The 14,547-nt window shown below is 42.0% G+C and overlaps 1 protein-coding gene across 1 annotated transcript in view; it reads left to right on the top strand.

Moving 5' to 3' along the window:
* ZNRF3 (zinc and ring finger 3) overlaps positions 1–14,547 on the top strand; it is a 168,017-nt gene that overhangs the window by 89,045 nt on the left and 64,425 nt on the right. The gene's annotated exons all lie outside the window — the stretch shown is intronic.

The following is a 14,547-nucleotide window of genomic DNA, read 5'->3' as shown; positions in this document are numbered from 1 at the left end:
AGCTTTTTATTTGCTTATTTGCATTTGTATGTCTTTTTTGGAGAATTATTTATTCAGATTATTTACTGATTTTTTAACTGGATAATTTGTCTTTTTATTGAGTGATAAGAATTCTTTCTGTATTCTAATTCCTTATCAGATACATGATTTGCATGTATTTTCTTCCATTCTATGGACTGTCTTTTCACTTTCTTAATGGTGTCCTTTGCAGCACAGAGTTTTTCATTTTGGTGGAAGTCCAGTTCTATTTTTTTCTTCAGTTGCTTTTGCTTTTGGTGTCCTATGTGTGTCACCCCACTTTCCACTTGCCAGGCTCATGGCCCCACTTTGTAACTAACCCTGAGGAATATGTATGTGGTGGACAGGATCAGCTTGGCTCTTCAGATGGAGAACAAGGCTCCAAGGGTATGTGACTCTTCTTAGGCCACACGAAGTAAAGTGGTAGTGCCAGAATTCACCCCAGCCAGTGGCTCAAAGCCCATGTCTGACATAGCGAGGCACTGCTACAATTCCATCATGGTGTCATTGTAGAATAATAGGCTGTCTGCTCTTAACACTGTGGTAAGAATCCCCTTCTCAGGACAACTGCTTGGCAAATGTTGGATTATTCCTCCTGTTTTAATTTCTATGTTTTTCCAATTAAATAGACTTTCTGAATATAAATGAACCTGGACTCTTGATTGGGAGGTAATAAACCTGCCTCTCAAAAGCCTGCCTTCCTTTGCATTTGGAACACTGCTCAAGACACAGCAAGCTGGCCATATTATGTCCTCTGGTTTCTCCTAAGAAATTCTCAAATCTCAAGAGTCACTGTCTTTATTTTAAGAAGAACCCGTGATTTGCACTTTATTGTAATGTTTGGGGATGTATATTTTAGGCATATGGTGAAAAGATTTTTTTTTAGCTTTCTGGTTTGAGTGTTTTTGTCTGTCTGTTTTGTGGAAGAAATGAAAAGAAATTATGGTGTAACTTCATGAAGTATTTCTATGACCAGGTGGTCCTCATGAGCAAGTTCAAAGTGTTAGGGTAACCAGAGCTAAACTGCTGCCATCATCAGTTGAAATAGTATTTATTGTTGATTCCACCCTATGCTGATTTATACCTTTCTTTTGTGTTTTCTTGCCGAGCACTTGCAGGAAGCCTGTACTTGCCATGGCATCTAACGTGCTCATGGTGCCTGCTTTCCAGCTCATACAGGGAGCTTTCTCCATGTTACTCTCAGCCCTGGTGGACAGCCTTTAGAGATATTTTGTGGGAAAGGAGCACAACTATTTGAGGATGCCTGTTACTACCGAGTACTGCCATTTGTTACTTTTAAATTGTGTTATACATAGAGCTGATTTGTAGGACAAAGCACTGGTGAGCTTCAAATTTCAGTCACCTGTTGTATGAGCATATATACATATGTTTTAGAATTTATTTTCAAAATCTTGATCAAACAACAAATCATCCAGGGAAAAGCCCAGGCCTTAATTACCTTTTCTTGTCCAGTACCTAGCTCAGGCTGAGCAAATGTTGGCTTGAATGGAAACAAGAATCCACAAATGAAAAATCTCCCACTATCCTTACTCTCTAACTCATTAACTTATTTATTTATTTATTTTTAATTATTATTATTAAGTAAGAGGCAGGGAGGCAGAGACAGGCTCCCTCATGCACCTCAACTAGGATCCACCTGGCAAGCCCTTTAGGAGCTATGCTCTGCCCGGATGGAGAGTTAGAGAGTAAGGATATGCTCTGCTCAGCTCCTTTGCTCAGCAACTGAGCTATTTTAGCACCTGAGGCTAAGGCCATGGAGCCATCCTCAGCGCCCTGGGTCAACTTTGCTCAAACTATTTGAGCTATGGCTGCCCTGGGTGGGGGAAAGAGGGAGATAGAGAGGGGGGAGGAGTGAAGAAGCAGATGGTCACTTCTCCTGTGTGCCCTGACTGGGAATCGAACCTGGGACTTCCACACACTGTGCCAACGCTCTGCTGCTGAGCCAGGGCCCTCATTAACTTTTTAAATTCTTTGTTTCCTTTTAGCTTTCATCCATCTGCAGATATTTAAATAGGTATGGTTTTACACAAACTTTTCTTCAAATTCCATGTGTATGGTACTTTTTTATACACTGGTATCTTCATTATTATCTTCTTGTGATTATAGATCTTATAGTTTATGTACATTGGCTTTTTTGCTTCATTATATAGTCTTTGGCATTCTTTTGAGATTTTCATGGATTGGCGGAGGACTGCTTAAGATTTCATCAAATAAAGTTTCCTCTTTGTTTTAAATTACTTCCTCAGGATCTAGTCTAAAAATGGAATTACAGGGGAAAGGAGGACATAAGGATCTTGGGCTTTGTTGCATGTTGCCAGACCAGTTCCACTCAAACTGAGCCCATTTGCAGCCTGGCAGGTGTGGTGTGTTCATTGCATCTTTCCCTGCAGGCCTCCCTCAGTGGGGTTAGCAGTTGGTTTACTTTGGTGATCTTGCTGTGCATTCATCAGCAACAAGGTTGATGGTCTTATCTGTTTTCTTACTATAAACTATATATCTATTTCATTCCTTTTTGTTACTGATTATATGAAGAAGTTTTAAAAACACACTGTTCTTGCCTGACCAGGCAGTGGCACAGTGGATAGAGCATCGAACTGGGATGTGGAGGACCCAGGTTCAAGACCCCAAGGTCACCAGCTTGAGTGCAGGCTCATCTGGTTTGAGCAAGGCTCATCAGCTTGAGCCCAAGGTTGCTGGCTCGAGCAAGGAGTTACTCGGACTGCTGTAGACCCCCCGGTCAAGGCACACATGAGAAATCAATCAATGAACAACTAAGGAGCCGCAACAAAAGAACTGAAGTTTCTCATCTCTCTCCCTTCCTGTCTGTCCCTATCTGTCCCTCTCTCTGACTCTCTCTGTATCTGCCACAAAAAAAGATAATGCATGAATAAAAATTAAAAAACAAAAAAACACACTGTTCTTTCTGTGTGCCCTTTGCTGCTATCTAGCATGATAATTGGGCTTCAGGCATGGTATTAACTCATGTTGCCTCATCATTTCTCAGGACAACTCATGGATGGCCAGACTGAACTTTTCTCCACATTGCTAACCACCTGTCCCAACAGAACATATTATTAAATGATTCCTTTATATATCCATATTTTTGCCCTGTTTTGTGTCATAGTAAGATCTTATGAAAATTTAAATGTATTTTTGGAATTTCTCTTCTACTTGTTTTCTTTTATTTTCAGACCAGCATCATGTAGTTTTATTGAGTTGTTGTTTTATGGTATTCTTTTTTAAAAAGAAAAAAAGTGAGGATTCCACTTTTACCTTTTCCCCACCAACATATTTCTTCTTAATAACTCTTTGGTGTGTGTAAGCATCTAACCCTCACCTTTTAAAAACAAGATCAGCCTGACCAGGTGGTTGCACAGGATAGAGTGCTGGCCTAGGACATAGAGGACCCAGGTTCGAAACCCCGAGGTCGCCAGCTTGAGTGTGGGCTCACCAACTTGAGCATAGGGTTGCTGGCTTGAGTGTGGGATCATAAACATGACCCCATGGTTGCTGACTTGAGCCCAAAGATTGTTGGCTTGAAGCCCAAGGTTGCTGGCTTGAGCAAGGGGTCACTGGCATGGCTGGAGCCCCCTGGTCAAGGCACATAGAAGAAAGCAATCAATGAACAACTAAGGTGCTGCAATGAAGAGTTGATGATTCTCATCTCTTTCCCTGTCTGTCTCGCTAAAAAGAGATGTCTCTCTCTCACTCGCTCGCTAAAAAGAGAAAACCAGAAAACAAGAACAATCAAGTGTCCTTTATTAAGTTGCCTTGCAATTTGTACTGAAACTATGTCAGTGAATTTCTGTACACAGAGCAGTACTTGTCATCTGGTAGCCATATGAGTCACTTTAAGAATGGGTTTAGAATAAACTTTTGTTTAATGTTTTCAGACACTTTTCTATAATCTATTAGATTCTTTTTCAAAAAAGAAAAAAAATTAATTTATGAAACATCTATTTGAAATAGGAAAGGACATTCTAAGTGGAGGTTTATAAAGTCATGAGATATACAAAGGACCATATCTAAGTTTCTATATAATTATCTGGCAAAAATGAAGTTCCAGAGGATGGGAGATAGTCAAGTGAGAAGGTGGATTTGAAGTAGTTGCTGATATACCTGGGTTCTGACAGGCAACTTCTTGTTGTTCTTTTGATACAGAGGAACCAAATAGGGTAGAATCTGTTCTTGGTTTTTCTCTAAAAGGTGACACCCACTGTGAGAGAGTCCAGCTTAGTGTTCTGAAAGCCAGAGCCCTCAGCAAAGAAATGCAGGTTTAATCCTCCGGCAGTTACCATTTGGATGTTTCCAGCACACAGCAGCAGTTGCCAGCTTCTTTTCTGTGTCGAGGGCAGTTGCTGTCCCCATTGCTATGATGATGGGGAAAAACTGTATTCAGGTACTTCTGGATTCTAGATCCAGAAAAAGGTTCAGGCTGTTTGTTCAAGGAGCAAGAGAGTTGTCTATTTCTTTGTACATAGAAGAGAAAAATATAATCCTTATGATTTAAGAGAGAAGTGGGTGGAGCTGTCCTTTACCATTCCTTCACATAAATTATAAGTTTTGATTCTAGCCGCCACACCTTGTAAGGTCTGGGACTGTTGTTTCATGTGAAACCCTGTACCATAGTGACACCCTACCCTAGCCGACAGCGGCAAAAGGACAAAAGGAAGGAAGTTTCCCTTTTAAATCCCCAGGAATTTTTTGATGAGATAATATTACAGAGTGAAATGTCTCTCTTCCTATTAGTTCTGTGTTTGGCTCCTTGTGTAACAGTAACCTACTTAGAAGCAGGCGGCCCTTTTGAAGTTATTTTAAAGGTTCAGTGGAGTGTAGAGATATTGTAACCTTGGATAACAGCACCACCAGCCCAGGTTTCAGTCTTGCCCTTTCAGACATGTGGAAAGTGCACCAGTATATCTCAAGGATTTTGTACTGAAAGCTTCTTAAAGAGCTGGTCTTGGTTTCAAAGCTTGGCTTGATGTCCTGTACTCAAGGGAACATAGTTCTGTTTCTTCAGATATTTAACCTTGTCTGACATAGTCCTTTGGCTTTGAAGTTCCCGTGGATTCTTTGTCCATTAAGAAAACAGTGAAACCATGAGAGTTGACCTCTTTGGGCTCAGGGAAAATTGAAGAAGGTCCATCTTCATATTTCAACATAAAACCAGATGTTTGATACCTGGCACCAGGGATAGTCAGGTATAGGCATTGCTTGTTGTTAGCCATTAGCCCTAGAAGCTCCTTATTTGGAAATGTAAGTAGGTTATTCGTGCCTGTTCTAGAGGTTATAGGGTCTGTGTGTGTCTGGGAGAAAATTGAAGCATCTCAGAAAAAGCACCCTGCTTATTGTGTCTGCCATCTCTTAACGCCCAAATCCACATCGCACTCTGGTGCCACCTGAGAGTTATTTTTGGTTGTGGAGGTGGTGAAGGCTGCTAGTTCTTTCTTATACCATGTCTCCCTGAGTCATCCCTGTGCTGTATTCCCAGCCACCCCCGGCCCAGACCCTGGATGGCTCCCAGAGCAGCCATCCCAGACAGAGACTCCCTCCAAGTGTCCACTGCCCTGTGCAGGCTGCCTGTGGGGTCTTACTTTGGCCTAACACAATGTTTTCCCACAGTACCCATAGAATCTGCTGCAACATCTGGAGGAAGGGACTTCTGTTCAGCAGTACATATAAAGTTTTAAATCCAAAAATGCATGTATATATTTATAAAAAGGCAAGGAGTACTTCATGGCTTATAATTAAAAAGAGCATTCCTATATTCCATCCTTTGCCATTCCTGATTCCTATTCTCAGAGGCAATTATTTTCAATTATTTTGTGTTTTCTTCTGCTAGTCACCTCTGGATATTTCTAAATTTCTGTGATTTCTAAATAACATGTTTATATTGCTGCTTCATATTTTTAGTCCATGAAAAAAAAATTTTTTTCCAAGTAAGAGGAGGGGAGGTAGTGAGACAGACTCCTGCCTGTACCCTGACCAGGATGCAACCAGCAACTCATCTAGGGCTGATGCTTGCAACTGAGCTATTTTTAGTGCCTGAGGTGGAGGCTCCACAGAGCTATCCTCAGTGCCCTGGGCTGTCACACTGGAGCCAATCAAGCCATGGCTTCGGGAGGAAAAGAGAGAGAAAAAGAGAGAAAAAGGGGAGAGGGAGGGATGGAGAAGCCGATAGTCGCTTCTCCTGTGTGTCCTGATTCAGGAATCAAACCTGGGACATTTATATGCTGGGCTGACAGTCTACCATTGAGCCAACAAGCCAGGGCTGAAAAATTTTTTTGACTTCTTAATATGATGGATGAAGATTTGTTCTCTTAGTCACGTGATGGTGAACCTTTTTATAAAAGCTGCCCACTTTTGCAGTGCTAATCAACCTGGTCCCTCCTGCCCACTAGTGGGCGTTCCAGCTTTCATGGTGGGTGGTAGCAGAGCAACCAAATGGCACCATGATTAGCAGAGCAACCAAATGGCACCATGATTGGCCCACCATGAAAGCTGGAACGCCCACTAGTGGGCAGGAGGGACCAGGTTGATTAGCACTGCAAAAGTGGGCGGCTTTTATAAAAAGGTTCACCATCACGGTCTTAGTCTCTTCTTTCCCATCTCTACATTTTTGCCTAATAGTTATATCACAATAATTGCTTAGGACAGGGTTTACATTACTATGATTGTCACTCTTCTCAACCGGGCCACGCAGGCCATACCGAAGTTACAACTCTGGTGTAACTTTCTGTTTTTCTTTGTTGTTGTTTTTTTCCTTCCTGGAGTTAATCATTATGCTCCTTCCCCATTACTTACTTACTTACTTACTTACTTACTTTATTTACTTATTTATTAAAACAAATTTAATGAAGTTATTGGGGTGACAGTGGTTAATAAAATTATACAGGTTGCAGGTGTGCAGTTCTGTAATACACCATCTGTATATTGCATTCTGTGTTCACCCACCAAACAAGTCTCCCTCCATCCCCATCTAGCCCTCCTCTATTCTCCTCCACCTCTCCTCACCTCCCTTTATTTCCTGCAATCCCCACACTGTGGTCTATATCTATAAGATTTTTTTCCTTTGTTTAATCCCTTTGCCTTTTTCACCCAGCTCCCCAATCCCCATTCCCTCTGATAGTTGTCAGTCTGTTCTCTGTATCTATGAGTCTGTTTCTATTTTGTTAGTTTATTTCATTAGATTCCACATATAAATGAAATCATATGGTTCTTGTCTCTCACTGATTGGCTTATTTCACATAGCATAACTCCTCCCCATTATTTTAGTTTGCTATGTAACTATCACATTTCATGTTCTTGTTTAGAACTATAGCATTCTTCTCAGAACTGTAAAACCCACTGGGTAATGATTCAGGTTATTATTGTTTGGTTTGGTGTTTTGGTCACCCCAGGCTGGTTGCACCTCGGGCCGGGATTTCCATCACCATCATCCCAGGAATTCCCTCTGTGCCTCTTCTTTTATTGGATTCCCTGTACCCTGGATCCTGTGCCATCTTCTTCCTTGGGTGTAGTCCCTTGTTTTTTTGGAGTTGACAGCAGCTTCCAGAAATGGATATGGGAGGGAAAATTTAAGGGTTTGCATTTTAGCAGAAGGTATCTTGTATTCTTTATCTCCCTCCACTGCCCTTATAAAGTGCTGTCAGGAGCTGCCTGAGTAAAGGGCAGCTGTGCACTATCCTGTGCATACAGAAAGCATTAGCTACTTCTGCATGCCCGCTGCTGTGGTTCCACAGCTGGCCCAAGAAGGGACAGTCTTTGCTCCTATGCCATTGCCAGTAAGTCTTTTTTGTCCCAGGAATGTCTTTGGTGACTTGGTCATTAATGATTATAAGAGCCAAATCTTTTGAAATTCTTGTAGCAATTTAATTAGTCTTGACCTATTTACCCTGGTCCCTTATTTAGCTGCGTGGAGATCCAAGTGGCTTACCAAAACCAAAACCTTCAGGCCAAAGGCTGCTCACCCAGCAGTCATTTATTGAGCAACTCTTGGACACAAGGCTCTGGGTGAGTATAAGGGGACCTCTGAGTAACATTGTCCTTCTAGAGGCAGGTGCCCATCTTAGAGGGAAAGCTGAAAAAACTGTGGTAAGTACCAAACAAAGCATTTGGGGACTCAGTGGTGGAAGCAGCTGGCTGTTTTGGTGCATTCAAGAAAGTTCCGTGGAAGGGGTGATATTTAAGCTGGTCTTGAAAACAGAGTATTCTAGGCAAAGCCATAAAGCACAAGCAAACATGACAAGTATAGAGAAAGTGAAATAGGAGAGGGCTTTCCCACTGATTGAATGTCTACTATGATACCATGATTATATATTTTACCTTATTTAATCCTTACAGCAGCACTCTGTTGAGTCAGATGCCATTGCCCCTGTTTTACAGATGGGAAGATCAAGGTTTATAGAAATTGAGTCATCCGCCCAAGGAGATATGCCTCATAAGAGGCAGGAGGTTTAAACACACAGTTGTATGATTCCAAAGCTCTTATTCTTTCCACCCCAAAACATTCCTTAGAACAAAACGAGGAGGAGGAGAGCAGGAGCCACAGCCTCATAATAATGTCAAACCTCATGATAAAGAATCCACTGGAAATTTCCCTTCAATTGATTTAAACAAGGATTTTGAGCACCCCAAAGTTATTGTTCTGAAAGCATGAGGCCAAAGGTATATAACACAGGGCATATTTTCTGTTATAACCTCACACTTTAATTGTATTTTATTAATTATTTGTGTTGTCTTTCTATGGGTCTGTCCCAGGTGTTGCTTGTCTTCTTGTTTCAGGCTGTTTCCTTTCTTCAGTGTTCTCTGTCCAGTGAAGTCTTTCTCAAGTTCCATTCCAGATTTCTGAGTTTATTTTATTTTTTTCTTTATGTTTTCATTATAAGTTCTTTCTGATGTCCCTGATTTCTTATACACAGTACAACCATTTTTAACCTTCTTAAAAATATTAAGACAAAAACTTTTCAAATTTCAAACATCTGATAAGGTAAACCCCATACAATCAAACATTTTAAGAAAACTCAGAAATGCCTATAATTTTATGTGCCACATTAAGTTCAAAGTTAACATGCTTGAACATCATTCATTGAAGTCTCCTAAGTTCATTTTGGATGGTTAAGTGTTCAGAAGTGCACACAGATCTTATATGTCGTCACTGCCTATATATGTCACTGGCTGATGTCACCGTGTGTGAATTAACAAACTAGGTTTTATGTGACGACTGTTGGCAGTGATATAGTGTGGAAGAAATAGCTAGCCGAATCCTCAGGAGAATATATGCATTCCATATGTAGGAAATCCTCATTATCTATCTGTAGGATTGTAATCCAGAAAAGACTTTGGCATATTTTCAAATTAGGGGCTAATATTTCTCAGTAAATAGTGGCAAGAAAGGTTTGATTAGGGCTTTATCTTGAAAACAGAAACTGAAAATTAATAGTTTGTATTTTAATTTAACAAGTTAAATTATAAAAGCATCTTTGTACTGATTTCTGAGAATAAACAAAGAACAAATCCCATGTTGGCAGTGTTGGGATATTTTCAGCAAAATTATGAGAGCATAGATGTGGCATCCTTCTCATGTTTGACTTCAGCTACAGGATCATCAAGTCGTTTTTCCAAAAATATTGGCGGACTCTCACTTTTTCCAAAGTTTTGTCTTAAGCCTTTGATCATTCTCAGTGGAAACTCCTATGTGGATTTCTTCTTTATCCTTCATTAGACTGGTTGCCATTATTGGCTTTGAGTGTTGACTAATATGACTTTCATGGACTCCATTACATTCTGCATCAGTGGCTGATTTAAACTTCTAGTTTGCAACTTTTTTACATGGCCTAGTTAGTCATCGTATCATCGGATATTCCAACAATTTGCAAGAGGTTACTAAAAGGATAAAATAAAATAAAATATATAAACATAGCAGATGCTAACATAGCACCCCCCTCTACACCGTCTCCAGATTTGATGTATTCATTTACATTTTATGTGTTTACCTAGACCCCTGGCCGGCAAACTGCGGCTCTTTGGCCCCTTGAGTGTGGCTCTTCCTCAAAATACCACGTGTGGGCGCTACCTCGATAAGGAATATACCTACCTATATAGTTTAAGTTTAAAAACTTTGGCTCTCAAAAGAAATTTTAATCCTATTGTTGATATTTGGCTCTGTTGACTAATGAGTTTGCCAACCACTAGTATTCCCTCCTTTGAGACAGCTCAGTTCACGAAGGAATATTTTCATGTTATGGCTACTTGTACTTTCCTATATAACATTCTGATGAGCTTATACTTGGAGCCTTTGGCAAAAGAGAACTCCAGGGTGTGAATGATTGGAGGCCTGGGGTGTTAACAATTTCCGGAAGTGGATATTGTCATCAGAGCGAGCTGACAGAGCCTGAATCATAAAATATTCGGCATATGGGTTGAAGAAGCCGGTTATACTTGAAATGTAGTTGAGATTAAATTAATGGGACCAAATAGTTTGGGCACCTGGGGATGTAAACCAGAATAAGGAACTCAGGAGAGAAAGAACTCAAAAGTGGCTCTGGGAAGGTGGTGGAGATTTTGGGGTAGGTTTTTGATGCTCTGAGATGTGATTTTTATGGCCTCTTTGCCCTCCTTGGGAAAATAAGCAACTCATGCCAATCAATCACACCCACTGGTGCTTTAGAAAAATTCCTTTTGGGTCCTGGCTGGATGGCTCACTTGGCTGGAGCATTGTCTTGCAATGCAGAGGTGACTGGTTCAGTCCTTGGCTGGGACACATACAGAAATAGAAAAATTTCTTTTGGTTTTTAAGTCTTTGTTCTCTGTTCAGAAGTCAACACCCTTGACAAGGCTGACATTTTGAGCTGCTAAGTCACCCCACTGTAAGTGGATGATTTGATAGGGGAGTCTTGTAGGAGAATGGGAGGGCAGGACTGCTGAGGAGGGACTGAGAATCCATCATTTGACTCTAGGGGACTAGCAGGCTTACCTGTTCAGATTTCTGTATGCCTCGGGATATGCTCTTGGATGTGGCCCTGAGTTTTACTTTTTACAGCATGAGCCTCCAGCCTGGTCAGACCTACTTCCTCCTCATTGTGGATACAAAGCGCCAGTCCTTGGCTTCGCCTTCTGCTTCCGCTTCTTGGTTCCCATTCCTAATCGTTCTTCTCCTGTCCCTCTTCCTCACTCCACATCCTGGCCACCCTCCCAGGCCTCCCCTTACCTCCAGCTGCCCTCGACTGTCCCTCCGCTTCTTTCACCATAGCCTTTATTCTTTGCATCATGGGTGTTAAACATTTCAGTCACGTTCGCTTTAGGTTTATTTTGTCGTTTGTGTATGTATTTCTCAAAAGCCTGTCCCATGAAACAGTGTGATCATATTTAACACCAAACAGGCTTATAATCAAAGAGTGGGAAATGCTGGTTTTAATAAAGGTTAAAAATGTTTTGTTTTTTTAAACCTTAGGCCTCTTCAGACCTTTGTAAGTATAAATCCTGAATCCCTGTGAAGTGTTTCTCAAGTTATTTACTTGTACAGGAACCTGTTTTCCATTTTGCAGGGCTAGTACTCTGCAGGGCACCATTTCCAGAAGGGCTTAGGCTCTTAGGGTGAAAACCACATTGTCCTCCATGGTGGATCCCTTGTTTGCTGAAAGCGGTCATTTCTCAGGAGACTCTCGGTACACCTTTTAAAAACTTTTGTATACGGTAAAATTGATATAAAATTCACCATTTCAACCATTTTAAAGTATATGATTCAGAGGCATTTAGTACATTTACAGTGTTCTGGCGACCATCACCATCATCTAATTCAGAACATTTTCATCACCCCAAAAAGAAACCCTATGCCCATTAAGCTGTCACTCCCCCTTCCCCTGCCCCTGGCCTCAGCAAACACTAATCTGCTTTCTGTCCTTATGGGTTCATCTATTTGGGATATTTCATATCAATGAAATCATATTAAACGTAGTCTTTTGTGCCTGGCTTCTTGATATAAATACAAAGTCTTAGACTGCATGATACCTCTGCTCCTCCAATATACTTCTTTATTACTGGCCAAACCCATACATGTGTAAGTAACAAAAAGCGACTCTGTTTGGAAACCTCCAAGTCATGTGGCCAGGCTTAAAATATCATAGAATACTGTAGTAAAAGGGTCAATAGTGTGGGTGGTGGCCATTGACATGACTAGACCTAGGGTTTTAGGAAGCTGACTTGAGCCAGGTTGGGAGCCCTTTCCTTGAGGTCAGAGGTGACTGGGCTGTTGGTACAACTGGCTCATCATCCTCACTTATCCTCTCCCTGGTGTGTGGTCCACATTTCAAGCTGCTCATCATTAATAACCATCAAACTTCCTAGAGTGGGCTGAGTTCTTCCGAGACAGTTTACAGGAAGGTTGTGCTATATCCCCTGCGTGCAGAAACCTCATCTGTCCTTTGAGCATGTTCTTCAAGCCTGAGACTCATGCAGAAATTGGATGTCCCAGGGCTCTCTGTCTCATGTGTTAGAATTCTCAGGGAGTGGTTATTGCTCATCCACTCACTCTAAAGACAGATGTTAGACGCCTCTGTAGCACCCTGTGCTCATCTGCCTCACGGGCTTGTGCAGCCTTCTTGTTGCCTTGAATTGCCCAGACCTCTTATCTCTGGGCTGTGCCCTTCACTTCTCTACTCACTGATGCCTCTTGAGTCCAGGCCCTGTACTGCCAGAAGGTGTGTCACCCATCTGCCTGGAATGTTCTTGTTGTTGTTGTTTTGTTTTCTGTCTTCTGCTGTATTGACAGGTAAACTATTTAGAATGTGCAGTTTTTCTACTGAACAATCTGTGCTATTGTCTTGGTATCTAAATTCCTATTTAGTTTTATAGCTCATCTCTTTTCTTTTTTGGTGTAGACTGCTCAGGCTGGTCTCATTCCTCTTCTCTCTTGAGCCCTTAGCTTCTCCTCCCTGAATTTGGACTGACTGCCTGCCATCTCTCATTTTCCCCCTGATCAGTATAATTCTTCCTTCGAAGCTCAGCTCAAGATTCATCACCTGCTCAAAGGTTCATCAGCTCCCCAAACATTTTAGCAACCTTTGCTTCCTGCACTGAACTCATTTGTGTTGTTCTCTAATGCCCTAGGATCTAGAGCTGGCGGGCAACCTTTTTTTAAAAAAAAATAAAGATTTTCTCCCCCAATCACATAACCAGTTTTTGGAGGAAGGGACAATAAAGTTAAGCAGATAAAGTGGGAAGGTACTGGACTGTGAATCTAAGACCCAGGTCATCTCTGGGTACAGCCACTTGCTGGCTGTGTTATCTTGTAAAAACTATTTATCCTGAACTCTAACATTCTCATCTGTAAAATAAGTGGGGGATTAGGAGGGCATATAACAAGTTACTACAACTGAGTGGTTTAAAGCAATACAGGTTTATTCTCTTCCTGTTATGGAGATCAGAAGTCAAAAGTGGGTTGGCAGGACAGCATTCCTTCTGGAGGCTCTAGGGAGAATCCATTTCCTGTCCTTTCAGCTTCTGGAGGCCCACTGCATGCATCCCTTGGCTTATGGCTCCCTCCTTCATCTTCAAAGCCCATTGCTCCATCTCCTCGATGTTTCTATGGTTCCCTTTTTTCCTTAAGTGGACCTTTGTGACTACATTGGAGCCACCCAGTTAATTCCAGGATAATCGTTCCACCTCAAACTTGATCACATCTGTAAAGTCTCTTGTGCCATGTAAGGTAACATATTCACAGGTTCTGTGGGTTAGGACATGATTAGGACATATAGGGGCCATTATTCTATCTACCACAGTAGGTTTTTAGGTCTCATATCTTTACAGCCAGGAATTTAAAGAGCTTAGCACTATCGTAGGCTCATTAATGTCTTGGTAAATTATGTTTATCTGTGAGAATTTCTTCTTCCCAAATTGTTATTAGGGATTCCAGGGGCTGATACAACTCAGTGATAGAACTGTGAGTATAACCCTAGGATTGTTCTGTTTTCAGGTTTCCATGGATGGCACTCCCCCCCCCCTTTTTTGTATTTTTCTGAAGCTGGAAACGGGGAGAGACAGTCAGACAGACTCCCGCCTGCGCCCAACCGGGATCCACCCGGCACGCCCACCAGGGGGTGATGCTCTGCCCCTCTGGGGTGTCGCTCTGCCGCGACCAGAGCCACTCTAGCGCCTGGGGCAGAGGCCAAGGAGCCATCCCCAGCACCCGGGTCATCCCCGCTCCAATGGAGCCTTGGCTGCGGGAGGGGAAGAGAGAGACATAGAGGAAGGAGGGGGGGATGGAGAAGCAAATGAGCGCCTCTCCTATGTGTCCTGGCTGGAAATCGAACCCAGGTCCCCCCGCACGCCAGGCCGACGCTCCACCGCTGAGCCAACCGGCCAGGGCCGGATGGCACTTTTATTAGCAAAAAGTTAATGATACTCCTCTACCTATCTTTGATTTTTGTGCTTTGCAAATTCTGGAAAAGCCTGAAAGTATTTAATCTGTTTCCCAGTAACCAGGGGTAATCTTTAAGCAGCCTGTTAATT

Source organism: Saccopteryx bilineata, chromosome 2 (genome assembly GCF_036850765.1).
Source record: "Saccopteryx bilineata isolate mSacBil1 chromosome 2, mSacBil1_pri_phased_curated, whole genome shotgun sequence".
NCBI lineage: Eukaryota > Metazoa > Chordata > Mammalia > Chiroptera > Emballonuridae > Saccopteryx > Saccopteryx bilineata.
The sequence above is the reverse complement of the archived record's forward strand: the minus strand, read 5'-3'. Positions and strand labels throughout refer to the sequence as shown.